The following is a 7,165-nucleotide window of genomic DNA, read 5'->3' on the forward strand; positions in this document are numbered from 1 at the left end:
CCTCTCTTTGTTACAGTGAAATAGAACAGAAAGCTTCCTCTCTTTGTTACAGTGAAATAGAACAGAAAGCTTCCTCTCTTTGTTACAGGGAAATAGAACAGAAAGCTTCCTCTCTTTGTTACAGGGAAATAGAACAGAAAGCTTCCTCTCTTTGTTACAGGGAAATAGAACAGAAAGCTTCCTCTCTTTGTTACAGTGAAATAGAACAGAAAGCTTCCTCTCTTTGTTACAGTGAAATAGAACAGAAAGCTTCCTCTCTTTGTTACAGTGAAATAGAACAGAAAGCTTCCTCTCTTTGTTACAGTGAAATAGAACAGAAAGCTTCCTCTCTTTGTTACAGTGAAATAGAACAGAAAGCTTCCTCTCTTTGTTACAGTGAAATAGAACAGAAAGCTTCCTCTCTTTGTTACAGGGAAATAGAACAGAAAGCTTCCTCTCTTTGTTACAGTGAAATAGAACAGAAAGCTTCCTCTCTTTGTTACAGGGAAATAGAACAGAAAGCTTCCTCTCTTTGTTACAGGGAAATAGAACAGAAAGCTTCCTCTCTTTGTTACAGTGAAATAGAACAGAAAGCTTCCTCTCTTTGTTACAGTGAAATAGAACAGAAAGCTTACTCTCTGTGTTACAGTGTGGGTTCATGCTTGGGGTGTCTATAGAATGTCTTAGGATGTTAGACTAAGACTGACATGGTGAATATACCTTTCATCTTGTGGGAAACTAAGACCCATCATGGTGAGTAACTCCAGGTACACAGGTGAAGGGTTTCTGGTGCGCACCCGTGGGTGTAAAGACAATATTTAATTAATTATAACAGTTGCGGAGTGGAGAAAGTATACTTACCACTCAAGTTCCCCAGTTTTTAAAGTCCTAGGAGAGCCTGATGAACTACCCTACCCCTGAGCTGGACATCCCACTGAGTGGTTAAAAAAAAAGAAGAAGGTTTCTCCCACCACAGTTGTCGAACGCCGTGTGCTAATCCGGCACCATGTTTGGTATCAGCGGGTCACGAGGATCGGGACTGAGCCTGAAGGGCAACATCCGTAGGTAATAGGCCTGAAGCAGGGGGAACCTAGGCTAGCTCATTAATCTCAAGGGAGAGGCGTACTGTTGAGTAATGTGAGTGGACAGCAGCAGTGCAGTTCCTTTGGCTTTGATGCCTCATGATTGAGTATTGCTCTGTTCAAGTAGACTGATTTTGCTGTGGTCTGATAGGGGTGTCAGTGGGCTGACTGTGAACGCTCTGAGAGACTCTGGGTCGAGGTCAGTGGTAAAGTAGTCTACAGTACTACTGCCAAGAGATGAGCTATAGGTGTACCTACCATAGGAGTCCCTCGAAGCCTACCATTGACTATGTACATACCCAGCGTGCGACAGAGCTGCAGGAGTTGTGACCCGTTATTGTTGGTTATGTTGTCATAGTTGTGCCTAGGGGGGCATATGTGGGAGGGAATGCTGTCACCTCCAGGCAGGTGTTTGTCCCCCTGTGTGCTGAGGGTGTCAGGTTCTTGTCCGGTTCTGGCATTTAGGTCGCCACAGACTAGTACATGTCCCTGGGCCTGGAAATGATTGATTTCCCCCTCAAGCTGTCTTCATTAAAATATGGGGATTCTACATCTCTCTCTGTATCTCTCCCTCTGTATCTCTCTCTCTCTGTGTATCTCTCTCTCTCTCTGTATCTCTCTCTCTCTCCATCCCCCCTCTCCCCACAGTGCATCACTGTCATTTTTAAAGAGCAGGGTTACAGAAGAGCAACAATAAGACCAGAATTGGTCATGAATCTCAGAGGATTTATAATATATTTATATAGCACATATATATATATTAAACAGCAAAAAATAGATTTTTCAGTGACGACAGGAGTATGGCATTAACCTCTAACCCCATGGCCCTGTACCTGTCTGTAGTTCTGTCCACAATGGTAACATATTCCCTACATAGTGCACTACTTTTGAACAGAGTCCATAGGCAATCGAATGCTATTTGGAATGCTGTCTGTCTGACGGGCAAGTCAGATGTCCAGTTGACCCCCTGACCGTGGCTGAAATGACTAAGCTGTTAGCGAGGAAGGAAACACTGAGCAAGGATTATCCTTGCTCTCCTAAACAATCCACCCAGCCAGTCAGCCAGTCAGCCAGGAATGAAGATTTTATCATATTTATTAATATTTTCAATCAACCATGTCATTCACCGCTCATGTATTGAGCTCACACAGACAAAGAGAGAGTTCACGCGGAGGGGAAAGAGAGAGAAGAAGAGAGAAAGAGAGGGAGAGGGAAAGAGAAGGGTGGAAAGAAAGAGTGGGAAGGGGAGAGGTCCCAAAATAAATAGACTGTAAAACTCTTAAGTATTGCATATTGTGTGTGATGTTAGATTCCCTAAACTCAGTTCTTAGATGTATTTTCATCTCCTATATACCCCAGGAGGATTCCCAACATCCTAAGGACATTAGACATTCCCATTAGATTCATTAAAATGGAACATTTGTTCAATAACTATATTTTAGGGTTTGTATCATTGGAGAACTTTTATTTGTATTGCTTTTAATAATTTTAATGAATTTATCATATTAACACTTTGTTCAAGCTAGATATTTGTGTAGGTAGCTATCAAGTAAACACCATGATATAGTTGATACACTGTTGATACAGTCCCAAAGTTATTTGCATATCAGCAGTCACATTTTCAAGATGTTGGACTTTCAAGAAGCAAAGTGTCACCGGCCTCATCATCATGATGATGCACAAAGGATCATTTGATTATGTGGCTGGTGAGACTTTGCTTCTTGAAAGTCAAATATCTTGAAAACTGGACTGCTGATATGGAAAACATTTTGGCACTGTATCAACAGTGAGAACCTTTAAAACATGATGTTAACTTGAAAACCTCCTGACCTGGTCCTCAATGACATCCCAGGAAAATTGAGGGGACTAGACAAAAGTCCAGAGAATGTGAGTGAGTGAGTGAGTGAGTGAGTGAGTGAGTGAGTGAGTGAGTGAGTGAGTGAGTGTGTGTGTGTGTGTGTGTGTGTGTGTGTGTGGGAGGGGTGTCTCTGGAGGATTGCCAATACAGTGTTTTCTTACATTTTTTTATTGCAAATTAATTTGTTCTACTGTAATATCTTCTCATCATCAAATACCCTGAGTGTACAAAACATTAGGAACACCTTCCTAATATTGAGTTGCTCCCCTTTTGCCCTCAGAACAACCTAAATTTGTCGCGGCATGGACTGTACAAGATGTTGAAAGCGTTCCTCAGGGATGATGGCCCATGTTGACTCCAATGCTTCTCATAGTTGTGTCAAGTTGGCTGGATGTCCTTTGGGTGGTGAACCATTCTCGGCAGACATAGGAAACTGTTGAACATGAAAAACCCAGCAGCGATTCAGTGTTTGACACAAACAGGTGTACCTGGCACCTACTACCAAACCCCGTTCAAAGGCACTTACATCTTTGTCTTGCCCATTCACCCTCTGAATGGCAGACATACACAATCCATCTCTAAATTGTCTCAAGGCTTACAAATATTATTTCAACCCATCTCCTTCCCGTCATCTACACTGATTGAAGTGGATTTAACAAGTGACATCAATAAGGGATCATAGCTTTCACCTGGATTCACCTGGTCTGTCATGGAAAGAGCAGGTGTTCCTAATGTTTTTTCGCTCACTGTTTGTCCTCACTATTATAATACTACAGTACTGTGTGACTGTATATTACTGTATGATCAAACTACATCACATTAAAGGCTTGCTCATGTTTCATACTCAACAGAATGTTTCATTGGCCTGTGAATTGCGTATAGAAGTGCAAAGGATTAATCTTTTTCTTGTGCACTGGCTTCTTTCAGTACAAAATCCTTTCATGACACCAATTGACATAAATACCACCAAACTTTCTTTGTCTTTGCGTGCTAGATTTTGTGGAGTACCATTTTGTATCACCATGGTTCAGCTTGTTCATATTGTAGGTGCCGAAACTTTACTACTCTTCGCTTTGTAGAAGAAGGGTGCAAGATACTATACCATGGCTTTAAGACTGAAGGAGAGAGAATGGAAGAACAGTCAAAGAAAGAGATAAAAAGAAGGAGGGATAAAGAGAGAAAGACAAAGTGAAATAGAAACAGAGAGGAAGAGACAGACAGACACAGAGTAAGAGAGGGAGGGAGGCGACATTTAAAATAGGTGCAGAATACCATCTCGTTGTGTACAAGGTGTATTTGCACAGAGACTCCTGTTATAATTTGCTCACGCAATGTAAGATCCTTTACTTTTCAGAACAACAAAGCTTATGTAATTGAAATACATTTAATTTAATTTATAGAAAGGGAGAGGCCACAAGAGAGGGAGAGAGAGGAGAGAGAAAGAGATGTAAATGTAGAGAGGGGAAGGGAGTCGCACCCTGATCTGTTACCTGTCCCTGTGTTTGTCTCCACCACCCTCCAGGTGTCGCCCATCTTCCCCACTTATCCCCTGGGTATATTTACCTGTGTTTTCTGTCTGTCTGTGCCAGTTTGTCTTGTTTGTTCAAGTCAACCAGCATTTTTTCTCAGCTCCTGCTTTTCCTCATTCTCTCTTTTTCCCGTCCTCCTGGTTTTGACCCTTGCCTGACCTGACCCTGGTCCTGCCTGCCTTGACCTGTCGTTTGCCTGCCCCTGAAGTAACAATGTTTATTGCAACAACAACACAGTCTGCACTTGGGTCTTACTTGAAACCTGATAAAGGGAGAGAGGAGAGAGAGGAAAGAGAGAGAGAGAGGGGGAGAGAGAGAGAGAGATACATGTAGAGAGATAGGAGAGAGAGGAAAGAGAGAGAGAGAGGGGGAGAGAGATATATAAATGTAGAGCTAGGAAAGAGAGAGAGGGGGAGAGAGAGAGAGATAGGAGAGAGAGGAGAGAGAGGAAAGAGAGAGAGAGGGGGAGAGAGAGATATACATGTAGAGAGAGAGGAGAGAGAGGAGAGAGAAGAAAGAGAGAGAGAAGCGGAGAGAGAGAGATAAATGTAGAGAGAGAGGAGAGAGAGGAGAGAGAGAAGCGGAGAGAGAGAGATAAATGGAGAGAGGGGGAAGAGAGAGAGGGGGATGGAGAGAAAGGAAAGAGAGATGTAGAGAGATGGAAAGGGAGATGAGAGAGAGAGAAAAAAGACAAAACGTGTAAGGAAAACAAAATGTTCCAACCAAACTTTAAACTCAATTGTTATCACAAACAATATTAATATTTACATTGATACCTTGGGGCATGAGGCCCCCAGAATAATCTGTCTGATCCTGATAAACTGGGGGCTGGAGGGGGCAATGAGAGATTATACTCAGTGATATGGTGATTCCGAGCAGGCCCTTAGGAAACCCCTTAGAGAACAGTCAGCATCACAAAGAGGAGGAGAGGAGTGGTACCTGCCTCATCTCCCATCAGACAAATCTCATCTCCTCCTCCTCCTTCTCCTCCTCTCTTACCCTACAGTCCAGTCCACTCCGCTTTCTTTCTCTATCTGTCGGCATGTCTCTTCTCTCTAGCTCTTTCTCACAGACACACACACACACCATCTCCCCTTCTCTCCACAGACCACTCTCTACCACTCTCTCCTCTCTCCCACTCTCTCTTCTCTGATCTTGTCCTCTCCTATTTCTCACATCTCCTCTCCTCTCCTCTCCTCTCCTCTCCTCTCCTCTCCTCTCCTCTCCTCTCCTCTCCTCTCCCGTCTTTCCCTCCTTCCTCTCATCCCTCTCTCTCTGGTATGTCATTAACATTCAGGACATAACCCTGATTGCTGCCCTAAGGCTGGCCGCACCTCTGAGGTCACACTCAAATAAGAGGTGAACATAAGGTACTGCATGCTCAATGAGTAACGCAGTGGTACACAGCACTGCTAGATAACACACACCCCTAGCTGTCTGTGAAGAGGCTGTAATGTGCCCTCCAATCTAATATGATGTCACTCAGGGACCAGACAAATCCATAAGCTAGAGGAAATAGACACTTCTACTATATTATTTACTCACCATGAAACAAGAAACACTGACACCAATAGAATCTCACTAGTGTATGTTCAGGTTATATTCGCAGGAGAGTTTATATTGAGCCTTGTCGTACTGTCACTATGATACACTGAGAGTACAACATGGATTCTACACTGAGAGTACAACATGGATTCTACACTGAGAGTACAGCATGGATTCGACACTGAGAGCACAACATGGATTCTACACTGAGAGTTCAGCATGGATTCTACACTGAGAGTACAGCATGGATTCTACACTGAGAGTACAACATGGATTCTACACTGAGAGTACAACATGGATTCTACACTGAGAGTACAGCATGGATTCTACACTGAGAGTACAACATGGATTCTACACTGAGAGTACAACATGGATTCTACACTGAGAGTACAGCATGGATTCTACACTGAGAGTACAACATGGATTCTACACTGAGAGTACAACATGGATTCTACACTGAGAGTACAGCATGGATTCTACACTGAGAGTACAGCATGGATTCGACACTGAGACCACAACATGGATTCTACACTGAGAGTTCAGCATGGATTCTACACTGAGAGTACAACATGGATTCTACACTGAGAGTACAACATGGATTCTACACTGAGAGTACAGCATGGATTCTACACTGAGAGTACAGCATGGATTCGACACTGAGAGTACAACATGGATTCTACACTGAGAGTACAGCATGGATTCTACACTGAGAGTACAACATGGATTCTACACTGAGAGTACAACATGGATTCTACACTGAGAGTACAGCATGGATTCTACACTGAGAGTACAGCATGGATTCTACACTGAGAGTACAGCATGGATTCTACACTGAGAGTACAACATGGATTCTACACTGAGAGCACAACATGGATTCTGCACTGAGAGTACAGCATGGATTCTACACTGAGAGTACAGCATGGATTCTGCACTGAGAGTACAACATGGATTCTACACTGAGAGCACAACATGGATTCTGCACTGAGAGTACAGCATGGATTCTACACTGAGAGTACAGCATGGATTCTACACTGAGAGTACAACATAGATTCTACACTGAGAGTACAGCATGGATTCTATTCTAGTTATAATTGTCAGCGTAATTTAAATGACATTCACATAATCAGGTTATTGTGAGCATAAAATGTCACATGTTTATTAACCTTTGGAGT

The sequence above is a fragment of the Oncorhynchus keta genome, chromosome 25 (genome assembly GCF_023373465.1).
Source record: "Oncorhynchus keta strain PuntledgeMale-10-30-2019 chromosome 25, Oket_V2, whole genome shotgun sequence".
Lineage (NCBI taxonomy): Eukaryota > Metazoa > Chordata > Actinopteri > Salmoniformes > Salmonidae > Oncorhynchus > Oncorhynchus keta.